The 24660-nt window shown below is 41.6% G+C and overlaps 1 pseudogene; it reads left to right on the top strand.

Annotated features, from left to right (window-relative positions):
* Positions 1–2232: 2232 nt before the first annotated feature.
* LOC128597709 (ATP-dependent Clp protease ATP-binding subunit clpX-like, mitochondrial) lies at positions 2233–11050 on the top strand (annotated as a pseudogene).
* The last annotated feature ends 13610 nt before the right edge of the window (positions 11051–24660 follow it).

The following is a 24660-nucleotide window of genomic DNA, read 5'->3' as shown; positions in this document are numbered from 1 at the left end:
TGGTAATTTTCAGCCTTGTGGTCACAGAATAGCTACTGTCTCTCCAGACATTGCATCTGTATTTTAGGGTGAAGGAAGATGAGAGAATAAAAGGCAAAGAAGAATTAGACTTCTGCTCACTAAAACTTGTCATATGGCCATGTTTAGCTACTAGGAAGGCTGAGAATTTGAGAATTTTGCTGGTGTATATATACCACAATTTGTTAATCCATTCATGGGTTGATGGGCACTTGGGCTGTTTCCATGTCTTGGCTATAAACATTCTGGTGCAAATGTCTTTGTTGTAAAATGATCTTTGATCATCTGGGTATATACCTAGTAGAGGAATTGCAGGATTGAACAGTAGGTCTACTTTTAGTTCCTTAAGTGTTCTCCAAACTTCTTTCCAAAAAGGTTGAATTAACTTGCATTCCCACCAGCAGTGTAGAAGCATTCTCTTCTCTCCACATCCATGCCAAAATCTGTAGGGATTTTGTAATGTGGGCTAATCTTACTGGAGTTAGATGATATCTCAAAGTGCTTTTGATTGGCATGTCTTTGATGATTAAGGATGATGAGCATTTTTTCATGTGTTTGTAGGCCATGTGCCTGTTTTCATCAGAGAATTTACTGTTCAAGTCTCTTTCCCACATAGAAATGGGGTTATTTGTTCTTTTCTTATTGATTAGTTTGAGTTCTCTGTAGATTCTAGTTATCAGACCTTTGTTGGAAGCATAACCTGCAAAAATCTTCTTCCGTTCTGAAGGTTGTCTGTTTGCTTTACTTACTGTGCTCTTGGCTATGCAAAAGCTTTTTAGTTTGATCAGATCCCAGTAATGTATTTTTGGTGTTGCTTCAATTGCTTCAATTGTCCTCCTAATAAAATATTCTCCCAGGCCAATTTCTTCAAGTGTTTTCCCTGCACTCTTGTCTAGTCTTTTTATAGTTTCATGTCTTTTTTTTTATATATAGTTTCATGTCTTAAGTTTAAATCTTTTATCCAGTGACAATCAATTTTTGTTAATGGTGAAAGGTGGGTGTCCAGTTTCAGTCTTCTACAGGTTGCCAGCCAGTTCACCCACCACCATTTGTTAAATACGGAGTCTTTCCCCCACTGAATATTTTTGATAGGCTTGTCGAAAATCAAATGATGATAAGTAGCTGGGTTCATCTTGTTGGTTCTCTATTCTGTTCCATAAATCTACCACTCTGTTTTTGTGCCAGTACCATGCTGTTTTGATTTATAGTACAGCCTGAAGTCTGGTAATGTGATACCTCCTAATTTGTTCTTATTTCTGAGTAATGTATTTGCTATTCAAGGTTTTTTCTAATTCCATATAAAATGAAGTACTATTTTTTCAAGTTCTTTAAAGTATGACAATGGTGCTTTAATAGGTATTGCATTAAATCTGTATATTGCTTTGGGTAGCATAGACATTTTAACAATGTTGATTCTTCCCAGCCATGAGCATGGTATGTTTTTCCATTTGTTAACATCTTCAGCTATTTCTTTTCTCAGAGTTTCATAGTTCCCTTTATAGAGATCTTTCATGTCCTTTGTTAGGTAAATTCACAGATATTTCATCTTCTTTGGCACTATTATAAAAGGAATTGAGTCCTTGACTGTTTTTTCAGCTTGACTATTGTTGGCATATATAAAAGCTACTGACTTGTAGTATTGATTTTGTATCCTGAGACATTGCTGTATTCCTTGATCACTTCTAAGAGTTTTGAAGTTGAGTCCCTGGGATTTTCCAGGTATAGAATCATGTCATCAGCTGAAGAGTGAGAGTTTGAACTCCTCTGACCCTATTTGGATACCCTTGATCACCTTCTCTGCCTGATTGCGATGGCTAAGACTTCCATAACTATGTTGAAATAGCAGTGGGCATCCTTGCCTCATTCCTGATCTGAGTAGAAATGTTTTCAATTTTATACCAATCAATATGATATTGGCTGTGGGTTTGCTGTAGATGGCCTCTATCAGTTTAAGAAATGTCCATTCAGGGGCCCAGTAGGAGGGGAGGTGGGGGGAGGAGGAGGAGGAGAAGAAGGGGAAGGGAGTGTGGTTAAGAGTCTGCTATAGAGAGTAGACAGGTGGGACAGAAGAGCGCGAAGGCCTGGCTAGTGAACTCTGCTCTCGGCCTAGGGCCAGTGGGAGGGTTCAGAACCAAGAAAGCACATCTTACCAGGAGGAGTCGGGCTGAAACGTAAAGATCCTCCAGGGCAAATCCCGGCCTAGGCCCCGCAGAAATGTCCAGCTACAACGTTTGTACTTGCGGTGCGGCGGCAGCTTGGTTCATTACCTCCTCATTCACCTCCGCACAGAGAGGTATTTCTTGTGGTCGCATTCATATATCAGTTTTAGGAAGAATTGGGACCTTTGAAACTCAGATTCTGTGAAGGGCTCCTCTTAGAACCTTTACAGAAACACCAGCATACTGGGTGGTGCCTGTGGCTCAGTGAGTAGGGCATATACCAAGGGTAGTGGGTTCAAACCCAGCCCCAGCCAAACTGCAACAACAACAACAAAAAAAAAAAATAGCCAGGCATTGTGGGGGCACCTGTAGTTCCAGCTACTCAGGAGGCTGAGTCAAGAGAATCGCTTAAGCCCAGGAGTTGGAGGTTGCTGTGAGCTGTGACATCATAGCACTCTGAGGGTGATAAAGTGAGACTCTCTTAAAGAAAAGAAAAGAAACACCAGCATACTTTGCCTCAAAAGATGGGATAAGTAAAGATGGTTCTGGTGATGGAAATAAGAAATCAGCGAGTGAGGGAAGCAATAAGAAATCAGGCTCTGGGAATTCTGGGAAAGGTGGAAATCAGCTGGGCTGTCCTAAATGTGGTGACTTGTGCACGCATATAGAGACCTTCGTGTCATCCACACATTTTGTCAAATGTGAAAAATGTCATCATTTTTTTGTTGTGCTATCTGAAGCAGACTCAAAGAAAAGCATAATTAAAGAACCTGAATCAGCAGCCGAAGCTGTAAAATGGGCATTCCAACAGAAACCACCTCCACCCCACAAGAAGATTTACAACTACCTGGACAAGTATGTTGTTGGCCAGTCATTTCCTAAGAAGGTGCTTTCAGTTGCTGTGTACAATCATTAAAAGAGAATATATAATAATATCTCAGCTAATTTGAGACATCAAGCAGAAGTTGAGAAGCAGACATCATTAACACCAAGACAGGAGGATGAGTACAGATTTACAAAATTGCTTCAGATTGCTGGAATTAGCCCACATGGTAATGCTTTAGGAGCACCAATGTAGCAACAGGTCAATCAGGAAACCTCAGGAAAAATGAGAAGGTGAGGTATTGGATTCTGCTCATGATGACATAAAACTTGAAAAAAGTAATATTTTGCTGCTTGGACCAACTGGGTCAGGTAAAACCCTGCTGGCACAGACTTTAGCTAAATGGCTTGATGTCCCTTTTGCTATCTGTGATTGTACAACTTTGACTCAGGTTGGATAGTAGGTGAAGATATTGAGTCTGTGATTGCCAAACTGCTCCAAGATGCCAATTATAACATAGAAATGGCACAACAAGGAATTGTCTTTCTGGATGAAGTAGATAAGATTGGCAGTGTGCCAGGCATTCATCAGTTACGGGAGGTAGGTGGAGAAGGTGTTCAGCAAGGTTTATTAAAACTACTAGAAGTGGGCGGTGCCTGTGGCTCAGAGGGTAGGGCGCCAGCCCCATATGCCGGAGGTTGCAGGTTCAAACCCAACCCTGGCCAAAAAAAAACTACTAGAAGTGGGGGGTGGAGCAAGATGGCGGCCGAGTAACAGCTTCCCTGCAACTAGGCATGGTGAGTCTGGGGAGATAAGACTCCAGGCATCTCTGGCTGGTGGGATCTGCCTATAATCATCCCTTTGAGGATACAGGGAGTCAGCAAGGGACTTATGGACTCCAAGAGAAGGACAAAAACAGTGGAAAACTGGCAAGTGGTTGTGTGTGTTTGATTGACCTAATCCCACCAGCAACCGTAAGTACAAGCAGCAGTGAGACTGCAAACCAGAAAGGCCTTACCTGTGAACTGTTTTGGTGTTTTTGGACTTGGCACTCAGTTGAACTGCCTTGGGGAGAGCTTGAGCAGGAGTGTAGAGAACTTTGGGCATTGTCTAGAGCCCCAGACTGAGCCGCTGAGCCGGACAGAGCTAATAGTATTCAGCTGTTGGCCGCAGGGAGCCATTGTGAGAGAACTACCCTGGCAAGCTCCGCCCTCAGTGTCACAGAGCAAGGATCAGGCGGGAGCTAGTAACCTAGTGACTGAGCAGCCTAAAGGTGGGGACTGAGCTGCCTTACAGCCTTAACCTTCAAGGGCAGAGTGAGACCTGTTTTAGCACACTGGAGACTCAGGCTGTTGCCGTGGGTAGAGTGCCGTGGCATCACAGCTCATAGTAACCTCAAACTCCTGGGCTTGGCACTGCCCGGACCTCCATAAGAGCTGTACCCACCGGGCCTCCACATGCTATGACCAAGAACTGCGGGAACTGCACAACCCCACGTCCTGCTTCCCTCCTGTACCCTCCCTGCCTCCACACCAGCCCGCTCATCTGGCCAGGGACACTGGTAGCCGTGTGCCCTCTGGAGCCCTCCCTGCCTCTGCACAGAGCCCTTCTCCTGGCCAGAGACTGCTGAAGCCTTGGGTTCTCTGTGCCAAACTCACTGGGTGCCAGGCACTCCCAGAACCATGCATACCACATCCCGCCCTGTTGCTGGATCCAGGTGTGTCACACCCCGGAGCTGCTTCCACAACCAGAACTCTCTAGCTGGGGCAGCCACAGAGGAACTACACAGGGCCACTCCCTACAAAGATCCAGAAACAATACAGTGATCCCGCTAGGGTCTAATCTTGGAGAGACACCTCCCCAACTCTGAGGATAGCCAGAGGCAACAGTGAAAAACAATCATGAGGTGAAATCAACAGAAAAACTCTGGCAATATGAATAATAAGAGAAGATCAACTGCCCCAAGGATCAATGGGACAGACACAGCACAAGATCCCATGCACAAACAAATAGCCAAAATGTCAGAAATTGAATTCAGAATCTGGATAGCAAATAAAATCGAATTAGAATTCCAAGCAGTAACCCAAAAGATATCTCAAGAATTCAACAAGTTCAAGGACCAAATGACCAAAGATATTGACACATTGAGGCAAGAAGTTGCAGCCCTCAAAGATCTGAGAAACACAGTAGAATCCCTCAGTAACAGAATGGAGCACACAGAAGAAAGGATTTCTGACTTTGAAGACAGAGCTTTCGAACACTCCCAAACTCTCAAAGAGGAAGAGAAATGGAGAGCAAAAACAGATCACTCTCTCAGAAAGCTCTGGGACAATTCGAAGAAAACCAATATTCGTCTTATAGGGATCCCTGAAAGCGACGAAGTGATTTCACAAGACACAGAGTCTCTTCTCCATGAGATTATAAAGGAGAACTTTCCAAACATGCCAAGAGATTCTGAAATTCAGATAGCAGACAGTTTCAGAACTCCAGCATGACTCAACCCAAATAAGAAATCCCCCAGACACATCATAGTCAATTTCACTAAAGTTAATATGAAGGACAAAATTCTGAAAGCAGCCAGATGAAAGAAAACCATCACCTACAAGGGCAAGAATATTAGAATAACTGCAGATCTCTCTGCTGAAACCTTTCAAGCTAGAAGAGGATGGTCATTGACTTTTAATCTCCTAAAACAAAATAACTTTCAACCCAGGACCCTATACCCAGATAAACTGAGTTTCATTTATGATAGAGAAATTAAATACTTCAATGACATTCACATGTTGAAGAAATTTGCCATAACTAAACCAGTTCTCCAGGATATTCTCAGACCAATCCTCCATAAAGACCAGTGTAATCCTTCACCACAAAAGTAAACCCACCTAGAAAATTCTGATCAAATTCCAACTTCCACAGTCACAAAAGGATTAAAAATGTCCACCGGACTCTCGAAAGGCTTAGCAATATTCTCAATTAATGTGAATGGTTTAAATTGTCCTCTAAAGAGGCATGGGTTGGCTGACTGGATACAAAAACTCAAGGCAGATATCTGCTGCATACAAGAATCGCATCTTACATTAAAAGACAAATATAGACTCAAGGTGAAGGGATGGTCATCTATACTCCAGGCAAATGGAAAGCAGAAAAAAGCAGGCATTGCTATCCTATTCGCAGACGCAATAAGGCTTTGCTATCCTATTCGCAGACCAAAATAAGGAAGGATAAGGATGGACACTTCATATTTGTTAAAGGTAATGATGAGATCTCTATTATTAATATTTATGCACCCAACCAGAATGCACCTCAATTTATAAGAGAAACTCTAACAGATGTGAGCAACTCGATTTCCTTCAGTGGCATAGTGGCTGGAGATTTTAACACCCCTTTAACAGTGCTGGATAGATCCTCCAAAAAGAAGCTAAGCAAAGAAATTTTAGATTTAAATTTAACCATTCAACATCTGGACTTAACAGACATCTACAGAACATTTCATCCCAACAAAACTGAATACACATTCTTCTCATCAGCCCACGGAACATACTCCAAAATCGATCACATCCTAGGCCATAAATCTAACCTCAGCAAATTTTAAAAAATAGAAATTATTCCTTGCATCTTCTCAGACCATCATGGAATAAAAGTTAAACTCAATAACAACAGGAACCTGCATACCCATACAAAAACATGGAAGCTAAACAACCTCATGCTGAAGGATAGATGGGTTATAGATGAGATTAAGAAGGAAATCACCAAATTTTTGGAACAAAACAACAATCAAGACATGAATTATCAGAACCTCTGGGATACTGCAAAGGCAGTCCTAAGAGGGAAATTTATACCACTGCGAGCCTTCCTCAAGAAAATGCAAAGAGAGGAACTTAATAACTTAATGGGACATCTCAAACAACTGGAGAAGGAAGAACACTCCAACCCCAAACCCAGCAGAAGAAAAGAAATAACCAAAATCAGATCAAAATTAAACAAAATTGAAAACAAAAGAATTATACAACAGATCAATAAATCCAAAAGTTGGTTTTTTGAAAAGATCAATAAAATAGATAAACCTTTGGCCAACCTAACCAGGAAAAAAGACTAAAATCTCTAATTTTATCGATCAGAAATGGTAATGATGAAATAACAACAGACCCCTCAGAAATTCAAAAAATCCTTAATGAATACTATAAGAAACTCTTCTTTCAGAAATATGAAAATATGAAAGAAATCGACCAATACCTGGAAGTACGCCACCTACCAAGACTTAGCCAGAATGAAGTGGAAATGTTGAACAAGGGTATATCAAGTTCTGAAATAGCATCAACTATACAAAATCCTTCTAAAAAGAAAAGCCCAGGACCAGATGGCTTTACGTCAGAATTCTACCAAACCTTTAAAGAAGAACTAGTACCTGTATTACTAAACCTCTTCCAAAATATAGAAAAAGAAGGAATATTACCCAACATATTCTACAAAGCAAACATCACCTTGATCCCCAAACCAGGGAAAGACCCAACAAGAAAAGAAAATTATAGACCAATATCACTAATGAATATTGATGCTAAAATACTCAATAAGATCCTAACAAACAGAATCCGACAACACATCAAAAAAATTATACATCATGACCAAATGGGCTTTATCCCAGGGTCTCAAGTCTGGTTCAAAATACGTAAATCTATAAATGTAATTCAGCACATAAACAAACTAAAAAATAAGGACCATATGATTCTTTCAATTGATGCAGAAAAAGCTTTTGATAATATCCAGCATCCCTTCATGATCAGAACAATTAAGAAAATTTGTATAGAAGGGACATTTCTTAAAGTGATAGAGGCCATCTACAGCAAACCCACAGCCAATATCATATTGAATGGAGTTAAACTGGAATAATTTCCACTTAGATCAGGAACCAGGCAAGGTTGCCCATTGTCTCCATTGCTCTTTAACATTGTAATGGAAGTTTTAGCCATTGCAATTAGGGAAGAAAAGGCGATCAAGGATATCCACATACGGTCAGAATAGATCAAACTTTCACTCTTCACAGATATTATCGTATATCTGGAAAACACTAGGGATTCCACTACAAAACTTTTAGAAGTGATCAAGGAATACAGCAATGTCTCAGGCTACAAAATCAACACCCATAAATCTGTAGCCTTTATATATACCAAAAATAACCAAGCTGAAAAAACAAACAAGGACTCTATTCCTTTCACAGTAGTGCCAAAGAAATATTTGGGAGTATACCTAACAAAGGACGTGAAAGATCTCTACAAAGAGAACTATGAAACTTTAAGAAAAGAAATAGCTGAAGATGTTAACAAATAGAAAAACATACCATGCTCATGGCTGGGAAGAATTAACATTGTTAAAATGTCTATACTACCCAAAGCAATATATAATTTTAATGCAATTCCTATTAAAGCTCCATTGTCATACTTTAAAGATGTTGAAAAAATAATACTTCGTTTTATATAGAATCAGAAAGAACCTTGAATAGCCAAAACATTACTCAGCAATAAAAACAATGCAGGAGGAATCATGCTACCAGACCTGAGACTGTAGTATAAATCGATAGTGATCAAAACAGCATGGTACTGGCACAAAACCAGAGAAGAACATGTCTGGAACAGAATAGAGAACCAAGATATGAATCCAGCTACTTACCATTATTTGATCTTTGACAAGCCAATTAAAAACATTCAGTGGGGAAAAGATTTCCTATTTAACTAATGGTGCTGGGTAAACTGGCTGGCAACCTGTAGAAGATTGAAACTGGACCCACACCTTTCACCATTAACTAAGATAGACTCTCACTGGATTAAAGATTTAAACTTAAGACATGAAACTATAAAAATACTTGAAGAAAATGCAGGGAAAACTCTTGAAGGAATCGGCCTGAGTGAATATTTTATGAGGAGGACTCCCTAGGCAATTGAAGCAGTATCAAAAATACACTACTGGGACCTGATCAAACTAAAAAGCTTCTGCACAGCCAAGAACATAGTAAGTAAAGCGAGCAGACAGCCCTCAGAATGGGAGAAAATATTTGCAGGTTATACCTCCAATAAAGGTCTAATAACCAGAATCCACAGAGAACTCAAACATATTAGCAAGAGAAGAACAAGTGATCCCATCTCAGGGTGGGCAAGGGACTTGAAGAGAAACTTCTCTAAAGAAGACAGACGCACAATCTACAAACACATGAAAAAAAGCTCATCATCCTTAATCATCAGAGAAATGCAAATCAAAACTACTTTGAGATATCACCTAACTTCAGTAAGAGTAGCCCACATAACAAAATCCCGAAACCATAGATGTTGGCGTGGATGTGGAGAAAAGGTCACACTTCTACACTGCGAGTGGGAATGCACACTAATATGTTCCTTCTGGAAGGATGTTTGGAGAATACTTAGAGACCTAAAAATAGACCTGCCATTCGATCCTATAATTCCTTTACTAGGTTTATACCCAGAAGACCAAAAGTCACAATATAACAAAGACATCTGTACCAGAATGTTTATTGCAGCTCAATTCATAATGCTAAGTCATGGAAGAAACCCAAGTGCCCATTGACCAGGAATGGACTAGCAAATTGTGGTATATGTATACCATGGAATATTATGCAGTCTTAAAGAAAGATGGAGACTTTACCTCGTTCATGTTTACATGGATAGAGCTGGAACATATTCTTCTTAGCAAAGTATCTCAGGAATGGAAGAAAAAGTATCCAATGTACTCAGCCCTGCTATGAAACAAATTTATAGCTTTCACATGAAGGCTATAACCCAACTATAGCACAAGACTATGGGGAAAGGGCCAAGGGAGGGGAAGGGAGGGGGGAGGTTATGGTGGAGGGAGGGTAATTGGTGGGGCCACACCTATGGTGCATCTTAGAATGGGTACAGGTGAAACTTACTAAATGCAGAATACAAATGTCTACATACAATAACTAAGAAAATGCCATGAAGGCTACGTTGAACAGTTTGATGAGAATATTTCAGATTGTATATGAAACCAGCACATTGTACCTCTTGATTGCACTAATTTACACAGCTATGATTTAACAATAAAAAAATAATAAAAATAAAACTACTAGAAGGCTCAATAGTCAATGTTCCAGAAAAGAATTCCTGAAAGCTACGTGGAGAAACAGTACAAGTTGACACAACAAACATTCTGTTGTTGCATCTGGTGCTTTCAGTGGTTTAGACAGAATCATAAGCAGGAGGAAAAATGAAAAGTATCTTGGATTTGGAACATCTTCTAATCTGGGAAAAGGCAGAAGGGCTGCAGCTGCTGCAGACCTTGCTAATCGAAGTGGAGAATCAAATACTCATCAAGACATTGAAGAAAAAGATCAGTTATTACATCATGTGGAAGCCAGAGATCTCATTGAATTTGGCATGATTCCTGAGTTTGTGGGATGGTTGCCTGTGGTAGTTCCTTTGCATAGTCTAGATGAGAAAACACTTGTACAAATACTGACCAAGAGCCACGTAATGCTGTTATTCCTCAGTACCAGGCCTTATTCAGCATGGATAAGTGTGAGCTGAATGTTACTGAGGATGCTTTGAAAGCTACAGCCAGATTGGCACTAGGATGAAAAACAGTGCACGAGGCCTTGGGTCTATAATGGAAAAGCTGTAACTAGAACCAATGTTTGAAGTCCTGAATTCTGATATCGTTTGTGTGGAGGTTGATAAAGAAGTAGTAAAAGGAAAAAAGAAACCAGGATACATTCGGGCTCCAACAAAAGAATCCTCTGAAGAGCAGTATGACTCTGGGGTTGAAGAAGGATGGCCTCGCCAAGCAGATGCTACAAACAGCTAAACTGTCAGATTGCTGTCCTGTCTAGAAAGCTTTTCCTCTTTCTTTTGTTTAGGATCATAACTGTCTCTGCAGTCTGATATTAAAGGCATTTGGATCTGTCTTGGCTATCATACATGGTCAGAGAAGCCTTTGGGATAAGAATCAGATCATGTATATTATTGTAACATCACATTGATTTATACAGAGGACATTAGGTGGACTTTAATGATACATTGTTCAAAAATGTATGTTATTTTGGTTCGGTTTTTTAAAAATATGCTTTAACAAAATTCTTAGGAATTCTTTTGAGCAATGCAGGTATTGTAATAACTGGGTTTTACAATAATGTTACTCGGGCAGTGCCTGTGGCTCAAGGAGTAGGGTACCGGCCCCATATGCCAGAGGTGACGGGTTCAAACCCAGCCCTGGCCAAAAAAAAAAAAAAAACTGCTACAATAATGTTACTCTACAAATGGGAAAATAAATTCTTTAAAAGTGGAAAAAAAAATAAATGTCCCTTCTATGCCTATTAAGTGTTCTGTGAAATTTTTTTAAAGCAAACTTGTAATCTCCATTTCTTAGATTAATGAAATTGAATGTGGTGTTTTCTTGGAATTTTGATCTGAATTGCATTAAACATAGAAAATAATTTAATAGTCATTTTCAAGTGTTTATACTAACATAAAACTTTGTTTATTTAATCTCTATGTATAACCCTTTTTATTTATATACATGCAAAATTTCTTTGAGGCTCCACTCCTGCAGATGTAGGCCACTCCTGCTAGAAGTCAGATAGTTAGAGATGGAGTATCCATAGTTGGTGTACCTTGATTTCCAGCACCTTGATCTCCTGAGGCTGTGATAAACAAGAAAAGAAAGAGGCAGGAGAACCGAAGTTGCCCCATATCTGGAACTTTCTCTACCACCTGCTTACAGTTCATCATCCCCTACTCTGCCTAAGCTTTCTATGGGCCACGAGAGGGAAGACCATCCCTTTGAGATAGCTTGGCTTCCTCATAGGTAAGAGTACTAATTTAAGTGCACAATTCCATATCCAAAAATCAGCACCAGATGAGTTTTAGAATTCAAAAGCTGAGGATTTTTAAGAGGAATAATTTGAACATATCATGTAAACATCTCCAGAAGAATCTAAAGCAACCCTCACAACTGCATACAGCACTGCATTTGGGGGATTTTGGAGTTGTGGACTTGTACTGTCATAAGGTTCAATTGGGGATAGTGCATGGGCATGCACTTGGTACACTGTAAAACATTGAAAAAATATGAGGTCATATTAGTTCCCATGTCATTATTAGGTTCACCATCTGCTCTCTCCTGGCTGTTCCCCTGATAGTGTGACATCAAAGGAAAGCCAAAACAAGCCCTCCTGAATATGTCTTTTGTGTCCAATGGCCTGTTGGCTTGGGATGAAGGAAGGAGACCAGATGACAATAGGGTTTGGGAAAACCACCACTGGCCAAAGTCTGCTCTGTATGTATGCTCTGAAGTCCAGAGAGTAAAACATTTTAGGACAATGCCTCACACGTAACGAATACTCAGTGTTAACTGAGATTACATAAAGCACGTTGCAAACATAGCTTCAAGCTTCCCCCTCAACAAGAGTGCTGCCCCTATGAAGTATCTCAGCTATATCAGTTTGTCCACAGTTCCTAAATTTGTAACTTCCAGAGGGAGAATATAACTGTACTTTTTCCAGGAATCACTAATTTGTCCCTTAAGTTTGTACAGTCAACAACTTCCCATCACTGTAAATCATCACAGTGATGTCTATCCAAATTTCTAGATATTTCTCCGGGAATAAAACAAATCCGTTAACAGTATTCAAAATTCCATAGAGTTGTTCTGCATCAAAGTGATAATAACTACATAAAAAACAAGTAAAAAGTGTTACAGCATGCAAATAAGCTTCAATTTGGCACAGAGAGTGCTCAAAAAATGTATGTACATTTTAAGAAAGGATAAATTGTATTGAAATAATACTCAAGTCATGTTTAACTTCTAAATTATAAGAGATACAAGATACAATATGCAAGATAACAAATTTTATCAGTATATATAGAGTATTACCATTTTTACTTAAATGTGTATACATTTTTGGCACCCTCTGTATTTATTTATTTGATTGATTTATCTGTGACAATAGGAAATAATAATAGTACTGAGTTATAAAATGTGCCCTGAAAATTCAAGAAATAGAACCCATTCCATTTCTCCTAGAAAAACAATCACCATAAAAGTTCATTCTATCTTTAGTTTTTGTATATTTCCCCCAGATATTGGACTGGAAAGAAAAGCCTTGGGAAAAATACACATCCCTGCCTCTGGTTAACTGTCTGAAATCAGACTGATTTTTTGACTTCTCTAGGTAACACTATTCTCACCTGTTAAATAGAAACCAGGGCTGTGACAAGAACCAAAGTAAGATGAGGAAAATGCAAGTGTAACATAGAAGGATAAAATAGCAACTGCAAGGACTTGACAATGTGTATTGTTGCCTGTTACCCCAGAATGCTGGTTACTCTTACCCATGAAATATCATAGTGCATTTAGGAGACACAGATTCAATTTATATGCCAAGGCAGAAAAGACTTTTCTCAGCCAAAGCTTCTTAAAATCCATTCAACCCACAGAGCACAGCAGAGCTTGTAGCCACCTAGCAAAAGGCCTTGATCCAGCACCAGGGGTTGGAATGACAGAATTGAAGCACCAATTTCTGGACTAACAAGCAAAGGAAAGACTGGATCCATCAGAGTCCCCTGAACATGCATAAAACCCAGGACTAAAGGCCCAGAAGCAACAGTGTAGCAGGATAGTTGGAAAAGCAAACCCTCCCATCCACTGGGGGAAACTCCCTTTCCTCACTTGTAAATCCAGGATTATTGAGCATCTCTCAGGGTTATCGAGAGGATCAAATGGGGTGTGACACTTTCAAAACCCTTAATACACTGCACAAACACAAGATAATATTAACTCCTTTAAAGTGGTAGCACATGCCATCTGCTCCCAGGTGCCTGCTCCCCAGATAATGGGGCATGGAAGGTGAGATCCTCACACTCACCTGAATGAGACTTGTTGTGTCAAGTGGTCTGCAGGTGTGGGAGGGAAAGAGGACACAGGTGAGAAGCTGGCCTAGGATCTCTTTTGTAGTTCCCAAAAGCAGTTTGTTTCCAGGAATCACTTTGTTTTTCTTTCTTTTTTTTTTTGAGACAGAGTCTCACTTTATCACCCTCAATAGAGTGCCGTGGCATCACACAGCTCACGCAACCTCCAACTCCTGGGCTTAGGTGATTCTCTTGCCTCAGCCTCCTGAGTAGCTAGAACTACAGGCACTTGCCCCAACACCCAGCTATTTTTTTTTGTCACAGTTTGTCTGGGGCCAGGTTCGAACCCACCAACCTTGGTATATGGGGCCGGCGCCCTGCTCACTGAGCCACAGGTGCCGCCCCACTTTCTTTTCCTGTCACCCTGGGTAGAGTGCCGATGGTGTCATCATAGCTCACAGCAGCCTCAAACTCTTGGGCTCAAGAGATCTTCTTGCCTCAGCCTCCTGAGTAGCTGAGACTACAGGTGCCCACTACAACACCCAGTTAGTTTTTCTGCTTTTAGTAGAGACGGGCTCTCACTCTTGCTCAGGCTGGTCTCCAACTCCTGAGCTCAACTCCTGACCTGCCTCGGCCTCCCAGAGTGCTAGGATTACAGATGTGAGACACCAAGCCCAGCCCGTAAAATAATTTAAAGAAGCTTATTCTGAGCCAGATTTGAGCCATGACCCAGAACCACATGCAAGAAGCCTTCAGCAAGTGGTCTCAAAGTGGGGGGCTTACAGTTTGATTTTATACATTTTAGGGAGACAGAGATTACAGGTGAGATCATAAATCAATATGTGGAAAACATACATTGGTTTGGCCCAAAAAGGTGGAACATGTGGAAATGGGGAGCTTACAGTTTATAGGTGGGTTTAAAGATTCTTTAACTGACAATTGAGTGAAAGAGTTGGGGTTCATCTAAAAAACCAGGGGTGGAATGATAAAGGGTCTTTTAATTAGAGACAAAGTACCAGACAGATTGAGGGGGGTTATTATGTACATTGAGGTTCTGCAGGTAGGTCTTGAGCCTTAGGCCTGTTAATGAGTCACAAAGGACTTCTCTAAGAAGAGGAGGGGTTGGGCGGCTCCTGTGGCTCAGTGGGTAGGGCACTGGCCCCATATACTGGGGGGAGGGGGGGGTTTGAGCCTGGCCCCAGCAAAACTGCAACAAAAAAATAGCCAGGCATTGTGGTGGGTGCCTGTAGTCCCAGCTACTCGGGAAGCTGGGGCAAGAGAATCTCCTAAGCCCAGGAGTTGGAGGTTGCTGTGAGCTGTGATACCACAGTGCTCTACTGAGGCTGATAAAGTGAGACTCTGTCTCTAAAATAACAAGAAAAAAGAGAAGGGGTTTATGATGAAACGCATCTGGTCTCCTTTCCCATAGCTAACTCAGTTTTAGGGATCCCCTTGACCAAGTGGCGGTCCAGTCAGTCAGCCCACTGGGGGAGCCTTAAGATTTTTTTTTTTTTTTTTTTTTTTTTTGTAGAGACAGAGTCTCACTGTACCACCCTCGGTAGAGTGCCGTGGCCTCACACAGCTCACAGCAACCTCCAACTCTTGGGCTTAAGCGATTCTCTGGCCTCAGCCTCCCGAGTAGCTGGGACTACAGGCGCCCGCCACAACGCCCGGCTATTTTTTGGTTGCAGTTTGGCCGGGGCCGGGTTTGAACCCGCCACCCTCGGTATATGGGGCCAGCGCCTTACCGACTGAGCCACAGGCGCCGCCCTTAAGATTTTTTTTTTTTAGCTCACATATCTCTTTCACTCTCAGTAGATAATCAATTTCATTCATTTTTATTTTCCTTCCACAAAAGTAAATATGGTATGCCTTTTTATTTCCCCTTCTTTCTTACCAAAAAGAACCTTGCTTTTTTTTTTTCACTTAACAATATATAAAAACAACCTTCAAATTAGTTGGTAAAGATCTTCATTATTTTTACAGTTGCATTTTATTTCATTGTATGAATATACCATAGTGTATTGAACCAATCTCCTATGTTTGAGCATTTTTAAGTAGTTTTTAATATGTTGGTAAGTAGAAATAATGTTGTGATCAAATATATTGTGCATTTGTATTTTCATATTGTTAGGGGTATGTCTTCAGGGTAAATTCCTAGACATGGGGTTAACAGGTCAAATGTTAACTATATATGTATTTGTTAAGATGTCAAATTTCCCTCCGTCAAAGTTATACCTTTTTGTATATGTGAGAGTGCCTGTTTCCCCACATCCTTGCCAACAGAGTGTATTGTCAAACTTTTGAAGTTTTGCCAATCAGGTTGATGAAGTTAACTATTTTTAGCCCCGCATACATAACTGTATCTCTGGCAAATCCTGCAGGTAACCTGGTATCACTGTTTCGAAGAAGCACGTCCCAGAAGGGACTAGCGCCACCTGCTGGCAACATATCTAGATGCAGGAAAAATGCCTTTACTTCACAGAGTTTTATGCCTTTTTACTTACCTAATGAATTGCCTGATCTTTCTGCCCTAAATGAAAAAAACTGCATCCTAACCCTTTTCTTTGGGGTTGTAGTATGTGCCACACTCCAAAATTTCAGTGAAACGAGTGCTAAAATAATCCAACCTACACAATGTCAACACTAACTCGACTTTTATTACTTGAAGATCTGTATTAACAAGACTTTACCATTCCAGGAAGCTCTTCTTCAGGAAGATGAAGCTGCACATAACTAGAGATCCCAACTAAGCATCATTAGAGTAAAATGGCTCATCAAACAAGAGTAGTGCAGAAACCCTCACTGTTTTCCAACAATCCTAAATTATTATGTCAAATTATTCCCCATTCCAATCAACACCCTCTGCCTCTTCCCACATTAAAAGGCCTGCCTTGGCTTGGTGCCTGTAGCTCAGCAGCTAGGGCGTCAGCCACATACACCAGAGCTAGCAGGTTCGAATCCAGCCGGGCCTGCCAAACAACAATGATGACAACTACAACAAAAAAATAGCCGGGTGTTGTGGCAGGCACCTGTAGTCCCAGCTACTTGGGAGGCTGAGGCAAGAGAATTGCTTAAGCCCAAGAGTTAGAGGTTGCTGTGAGCTGTGACACCACAGCACCCTACCAGGGGCAATATAGTGGGACTCTGTCTCAAAAAAAAAAAAAAAAAGCCTACCTTAAACTGACTCCAAAAAACTCATAAGTATCCTGCCTTTGCCCTCCCCTACTCTGAGACATTACTAAGTATTACTAAGTCCATTTCTCTACCTTCAGTAAACAATAAATTCAGTTTTGCCTTACCAATAGGTTACTTTGGTAATATCTGAGGAGACCAGCATTGGTCATAGGACAGACAGTAGTGTTTCCCCACTTAGGGTCACTAAGTTCCAGACAGAAAAAGGTAAGGGAATTGACCTTTGTCATGCCAGATATTGGGCTTCACCTATTTACCAACCTAACTTCACAAGTTCACCTGCAGCTTAGTCCTTTTGCCCATTAAGACTGATTGAAGAACAACCTACAGACCACCTGGAACTTGACTCTGTTCTGATGTTAAGGCCTAGAAGTTCTCAGCATCTGTTTCCACCACTAGCCCGATTCTTTTCCCTCATACTCTAATCTTTTTCTTTTCCTGTTTTCTCTTTAGACAACTATATTTATTGAACAACTGAGGTGATATAACCTGCAATTTCTGAATTCCAAATAAATAATTTTTACTCTTTGAAGACTTGATTCGTTACATTTTAGCACCAATGGATTAAAAACAGCCTGATGTTGCCCTGATTATGGATTGATGACCCCTCCCCACTGGCCCTTCAGTGAGCTTAATAACAAGTCCCTTGCTCTGTTATTCTTCTGGAGGTGGCCAACTGCCCTCCTTTCAGTACAGTTTGGGCAAACTGGTGATGGCAAGAGTAATATAATTGAAGCAGTTCTCACGAGAGACAATTTTCAGTGTGAGTCTAAGCCAGCGGTTCTTAACCTTCCTAATTGCCGCGTTGTTACAAATTGAACAAAGGGGTCACAACCCACGGGTTGAGAACCGCTGCTGTAAGCGATGCCTGGCTTCTACACGCATCCTGGCCCAGGAACTGATGCACCTGTGCACGAACTGGGCCTTCTGCTCTTCAGCGCCACCAGGCGGCTGCAATTTCTCTTCACCTGCCTCACCTAGCTTTGCTATTGATTGCCTAAGTCTTTTTCCCTTTTTCCTTCTCTCTTCCACATGCCTAAAAGACCTAAAGATGACTGAAAAGGTTTTTAGTGAATATGGAAATTTCGCATTTCCAAGAAAAATACATTTTTGAATCAGACTCCCAGATCCAGCTCACACCTCCTAACGTAAGGTCTTTTTTAATATAAATTTACAAAAAAAGCCTTCTGCCTTCTGAAGCTTTTATAGAGTGATGGTGCGAGGTGTGGTTTAGGGAAGCTTTCCAATAGCTCCTGGTGACATACACAATTGTGTCTCTGGGCCCTTAGGGAACTTAGCAAGGGGTCTTTAGAGGTCAGGCTCTGAAGACTGTTAGCTGGGATGGCATTCTGATTCCTAGTACTCACAGCCACATGACCTTGGGCCAGGTACTTGACTTTTTTGTGCCTCATTCCTCATCTGAAATGGAGATAATAACAGAACCTACCTTATAGGTCAGGAAGATTAAATTATTAGGTTTTGCCTTTGAGTTGAAAAAGTCAACTCTTCGTGTGTAAAGGAGGAGAGATGCAGAATATCCAGAACTAGGAAGGCGCTCCGCTGATGGCACTGTACCCCTGCATCAAGGTCTGGCTTAAGGGCCAGACTTCTAAGAGGAATACAGACAAAGGAACAGGTTCGGCAGAGAGATCTGGACTGCAAAGGAACCTAAAACTGCCATACAGAAATTTCTAGAAGAATCAATATGAAGTCCAGAGAGTAAAAGCTTTGAGGACAACACCTCACACGTAACGAACCCTCAGTGTTAACTGAGATTACATAAAGCACGTGGCAAACGTAGTTTCAAGGTCCCTCTCCACAAGAGTCCTGCCCCTATGCAGTATCTCAGCCATATCAGCTCTTCCGTGGTTCCTAAATTTGTAGCTTCCAGAGGGAAAATATAACTGTTTTTCACCTACATTTCTTTATTCAAGCTCTAAAAAGTGCCCATCTTTCTCATATCTTCTAAAGATCTCTGACAGTTTTATGCAACATTAATGCCATCCTTTCTCATCCTGGACATCTTTAAGGAGTTCAACGTGGCCTCCACATGGTACCACACCACTCCACATGCCTGGGAAAAAAGACGTAGACATTGGCTTCAGGTGTTCTGCATGTAAACAGTATCAGAGGTCACAATCCTGATGGGAATGTTGTTACAACCTTGATGGGAAAGTATGAAGGAGAAAAGCCCCCAGAGTTGTCCTCACTCCCAGTCTTATCCTCTGGCTACATTGCCTTTCCCAGGGCTGATGAGGACACTTCGTTCTCTGCACTTCACCTTTTGTGTCTAGTTGGTGAAGGTTTCAATGTGCGCTTTATTGGCCACTTCAACACCTTAAGCCACAAGCTGGGCTCAGAGGTAGGAGCAGCACTGACCCAGGAGCCCCACCCCACCCCCGGCATACCAGAGACAGTAAATGAGGCTACTTTGTTTTCTTTTTTTTTTTTTTTTAATTTTTTTATTAAATCATAACTGTATACAATGATATGATTATGGGGCATCATACACTCACTTCGTAAACCATTTGACACATTTTTATCACAGTGGTTAACATAGCCTTTCCGGTGTTATACTTTGTTTTCTTGTTGGCCACCGGCATCCTGCTCCACTGACTCCACTGTCTACACGCCAAGAACAATGTGTCAATGTTGTTAACTTTTAAAAATTCAGGACCTGGGATCCTGTGTTCCCCGTCTCCCTCCTGCTTATTTTCATTTAGCTTGCATGCAGATAGCAGGAGGTGTCGATGCTGGTGACAGGCGACATGGCAGCTCCTCGGCTATCTCAACTTATCTCATTCAGAGTTGAGGACTTGATACTTCACCATTTATTGATTAGCATGAGGTGCCCAGACCCTGCACAATGAACACAAGATCCCTGCCCTCAAGGAAGTTGGTGACAGCAGTTAAGGAGCTAGAAATAACAGATGTATTACTGAAAGCTGTTGTGTTGTCACTACCGCATTGTTTACTCTAACAACAGCTAGAAACAGAGACTGGATTTAAGTGTCTCCTCAAATGGGTGTGGGCCTCCCACCAGTTACAGACCCTCTCCTAACACTGCTCATCGGCTTCCATTCACTCCTTATTCCTTCTGGCTACTCCCATCACTGTCTTCTGAGTCCCTTTCTCACAGGGATGTTACAGACCAGAACCAAATGAATCTTAAAGTCTGCATTAAAAAATAAAGTTAGGGCAGCGCCTGTGGCTCAGTCAGTAAGGCGCCGGCCCCATATACCGAGGGTGGCGGGTTCAAACCCGGCCCCGGCTGAATTGCAACCAAAAAAATAGCCGGGCGTTGTGGTGGGCGCCTGTAGTCCCAGCTACTCGGGAGACTGAGGCAAGAGAATCACTTAAGCCCAGGACTTGGAGGTTGCTGTGAGCTGTGTGATGCCACGACACTCTACCCAGGGCCATAAAGTGAGACTCTGTCTCTACAAAAAAATAAATAAATAAAATAAATAAAGTTAGCCCAGCTACTTGGGAGGCTGAGGCAAGAGAATCGCTTAAGCCCAAGAGTTTGAGGTTCCTGTGAGCTGTGACACCATGGCACTCTACCCAAGGTGACATAGAGAGACTCTGTCACAAAAATAAATAAGTTAGCTGCTTTTTTAAAAAACTCACTTTCAACTAAGGCTAAATCATTGATTTAGCAATTAAAAACAGTCCATAGCCTGTTTTTATGCAGTCTAGGATCTAAAAAATGGCTTTTGCATTAATTGCAAAATGATGAAATGATCGAAAAGAATCAAGATAATTATTTCATGACACATGAAAATTACATGATTAAATGATTGAAAAGAATCAAGATAATTATTTCATGACACATGAAAATTATATGAATTTTAGTGCCCATAAGAGAGTTCTTCTTGGAGCACAGCCGCACCCACTGTCTACAGATGCTTTCACAATACAGTGGCAGAGTTGTTTTGCTGTATAGAGACTGCGTGGCCGGCAGAGCCTAAAAAAATTCATTCTCTGGCCCTCTACAGAAAGTTTGCAAACTCCCATCCTAGAATATCTCATTTGAATTTGGCTATGGACAGCTGGTGTGACAGGTACTGCAAAGTCGTTTACAGAACCTGCCTCATCTACATTTCAAAATTTCACAGAATAGGTATTATCACCATTTTTCTAAAGGAGAAAACTGAGGCTGAGAGACAAAACTTTGCTAAGATCAGAGAAGAGTCTGGAATCAAAGTCTGCCTGACTCCAGAACTGGTATTTTCTCCACTGCCCAACACCATCTCCTTAAATCACCGAGGAGCACTGCATTCTGACCTACAGCTGGTCTCCTTTGGGTATCCACCTCTAGGGCCTAATTTTCTCCCATGAAGCCATCTATACAGTAACCTTCAAATATTTAGACTGTAATTTTGTCTTGCCTTAATCTTTTATTCGCTGAGATTCGTTGATTCTTCTAGAAATTTCTATATAGCAGTTTTAGGTTCCTCTGCCATCCAGATCGCTCCACTGAACATACACACTTATTCATTTGTGTGTAGTCCTTTAAGTCTGGCACTTAAGCCAGACCTTGATCAAGTGCCATCAGCGGAGCGCCTTCCTAGTTCTAGATATTCTGCATCTCTTCCTTTACACATGAAGAGTTGACTTTTTCAACCCAAAGGCAAAACCTTATTACTTTTTTAAGGGACAGGGTCTTACTCTGTTATGTAAGCTAAAGTGCAGTGGCCTGGTCATAGCTCATTACAACCTTGAACTCCTGGGCCCAAAGGATCCTCCCACGTCAGCCTTCCTAGTAGCTGGGATGAGAGTCAACTACAGATACATGCCAAGTGTTCCACTAACTTTTTAAAAATTTTTTGTGGAGACTAGGCATGGTGGCTCATGCCTGTAAATCCTAACAGGTTAAATCCTGGGAGGTTAAGATTGGAGGATCCCTTGAGCCCAGGAGTTTGAAACCAGCCTGAAGAAGAGTGAAACACCATCTCTACTAAAAATAGAAAAAAATCCCCAGGTTTTGTGGCAGGCGCCTGCAGTTCCAGCTATGTGGTCGGCTGACGCAGGAAGATCTTTTGAACTTTTGAACTCAGGAGTTTGAGGTTACTGTGAGCTAGGCTGACACCACAGCACTCTTGCCTGGAGCAATACAGTGAGTCTCTGTCTCAAAAATTTTTTTTAGTTTTGTACAGATGGGCTCTCACTCTATTGACCAGGCTATTACTTATTATTATTGCATTTCTGTCGGTAAGATGGGTTTATCATTGCTGCTTATTGAGATCTTTTTGAATCCCCATTCTGTAAACTGAAGTAGCTATCCCTAACTCCTTCCCACCCACAAACGTGACGTGCATGTCTTGTTTTTCATCTGGGTCACAGGCAGAAATTCATTGAGGCATATCCTTTATTCCAGAAGGTGGCACTTATAGTCCCTCCATTTCATCAAGAACCTCACACTCAATGTCTCACTCTGTCCAGTAGAACCTTTGGGCCGCAGACTCAAGTGAGATTTAGTCACAGTTCAGAGGAAACCCCAGGTGACTTCATTACTTTTAGCATCCTCTCTCCTAACACCCACACACCCACCTCTGTAGAAAAAGGTAACGTTTCCAGCTCCCCTCGTCCCGCAGTCTTTTCACTCAGGGTCACTGTGAGCAGACATCTGTATTTAATCTCCCCTCCCCAGGGTCTTAATCCCACTCTGCCACTTGCCTAGTACTGGTTATGTGAATTTGGTCCAATTCTTTAGCATTTCTGTGTCTCTTTCCCCTTTCCGTGAAATAGGGATAGTAATAATATCTAGTAAATAAGCTAATGGATGATAGTAACAAGAAAAAAAAGTTCCATGTCAGATTTTTTCAACTGGCACCAAAGAATGGGTAATAAAGTGGAAGAGATAGAGAATTAGAATTTTTGAATGTAAACTGTACCTTTTCTTCAACTTTTATTTTTCCCCACCCCTACCCATGCCCCCCATCACCATCCTTCCTCTTTATTAAGCTATCTCCATGCCCATGGACTGTACTGTCTCCTCATTCAAAAATAGACTCCACATTCCCCTGCTGGCTCCTCCCCTGTTCTTGATATTAGATCCCGTTAAGACAGGATGGATGGGGCAGTGCCCGTGGCTCAGTGGGTAGGGCGCTGGCCCCATATACTGAGGGTGGTGGGTTCAAACTCGGCCCCGGCCAAACTGCAACAAAAAATAGCTGGGCATTGTGGCGGGCACATGTAGTCCCAGCTACTTGGGAAGCTGAGGCAAGAGGATCGCCTAAGCCCAAGAGTTAGAGGTTGCTGTGAGCTGTGACACCACAGCACTCTACCGAGGGCGACAAATAAGACTCTGTCTCTAAAAAAAAAAAGACAGGAAGGATGTTGGTCAAAGGGTACAAACTTTCACTTATAAGATGGATGAGGGCTCGATGCCTGTGGCTCAAGCGGCTAAGGCGCCAGCCACGTACACCTGAGCTGCCGGGTTCAAATCCAGCCCGGGCCTGCAGAACAACAAAGACGGCTGCAACCAAAAAAATAGCTGGGCATTGTGGCAGGTGCCTATAGTCCCAGCTACTTGGGAGGTGGGGGCAAGAGAATCACTTGAGCCCAGGAGTTTGAGGTTGCTGTGAGCTATGATGCTATGGCACTCTACCCAGGGCAACAGCCTGAGGATCTGTCTCCAAAAAAAAAAAAAATGGATGAGCTCTGGGTATCTAAGGTAGAATATGGGTGGTGATGGATGTGCTAATTTGTTGTGATAATCATTACATATGCATACACATATCGAATCATCACATAATTTACTTTTTTGGTTTTTTTAGGCAGTCTTACTCTGTTGTCCCGCAGGCTAGAATGCAGTGGGGTCAGCCTAGCTCCCAACACCCTCAAACTTCTGGGCTCAAGAGATCCTCCAGCCTCAGCTTCCCACGTCACTGGCAATACAGGCACCCACCACAACACCCAGCTAGTTTTTGTTTTTAGGGTCTCGTTCTTGTGCAGGTTGGTCTTGAACTTGTGAGCTCAAGCAATCCACCTGCCTTGGCCTTCGAGTACTAGGATTACAGGCATGAGCCACTGCATCCGGCCACATTATTTACTTTGAAGGAAAAGGAAAAAAAAAACAGGAACAAATACATCCTTAACATTCAATCATTTTATCCCAGATCATGCTGGGCTCACGTCCCATGGGAAACAATATCCATGGAATTGACCCACTTCTCCATCCCCCAAAACTCCCTTTAACATAGAAAATGTCAATTTTGAAGTAATTCCCATTTCAAGCACAGGCCAATGAAAAAAGCTAAATTAAAATGTAACCATCAGGGTGCTGGAAGGATACCCCTCATCTCTTAATTAACAAACCTACCTGGGAAATTTTCAACGTCCAGGTCACTATGGGAGTCCCTAGTCTCTTAAAATAGAACTTCAGGATTTAAACAAACTCAATGTGAAAAATAAACATTTATTACAAAAATTAATTTTGACATTCTAAAATGAAAGCATACAAGGTGTTTTCCAACTCAAAAGGGCTAAAGGGCTGCTGTAAGCTGGAGGTTAATTCCAGAGCTGGTATTAACTGACTCATACTCATCACTCACAGGAGACATCAATCACCTCTGCTTCCCCATGGCCTTTT

Source organism: Nycticebus coucang, chromosome 10 (assembly GCF_027406575.1).
Source record: "Nycticebus coucang isolate mNycCou1 chromosome 10, mNycCou1.pri, whole genome shotgun sequence".
Taxonomy (NCBI): Eukaryota; Metazoa; Chordata; class Mammalia; order Primates; family Lorisidae; genus Nycticebus; species Nycticebus coucang.
Note: the sequence above shows the minus strand (reverse complement) of the source record. Positions and strands in the feature narration are given on the sequence as shown.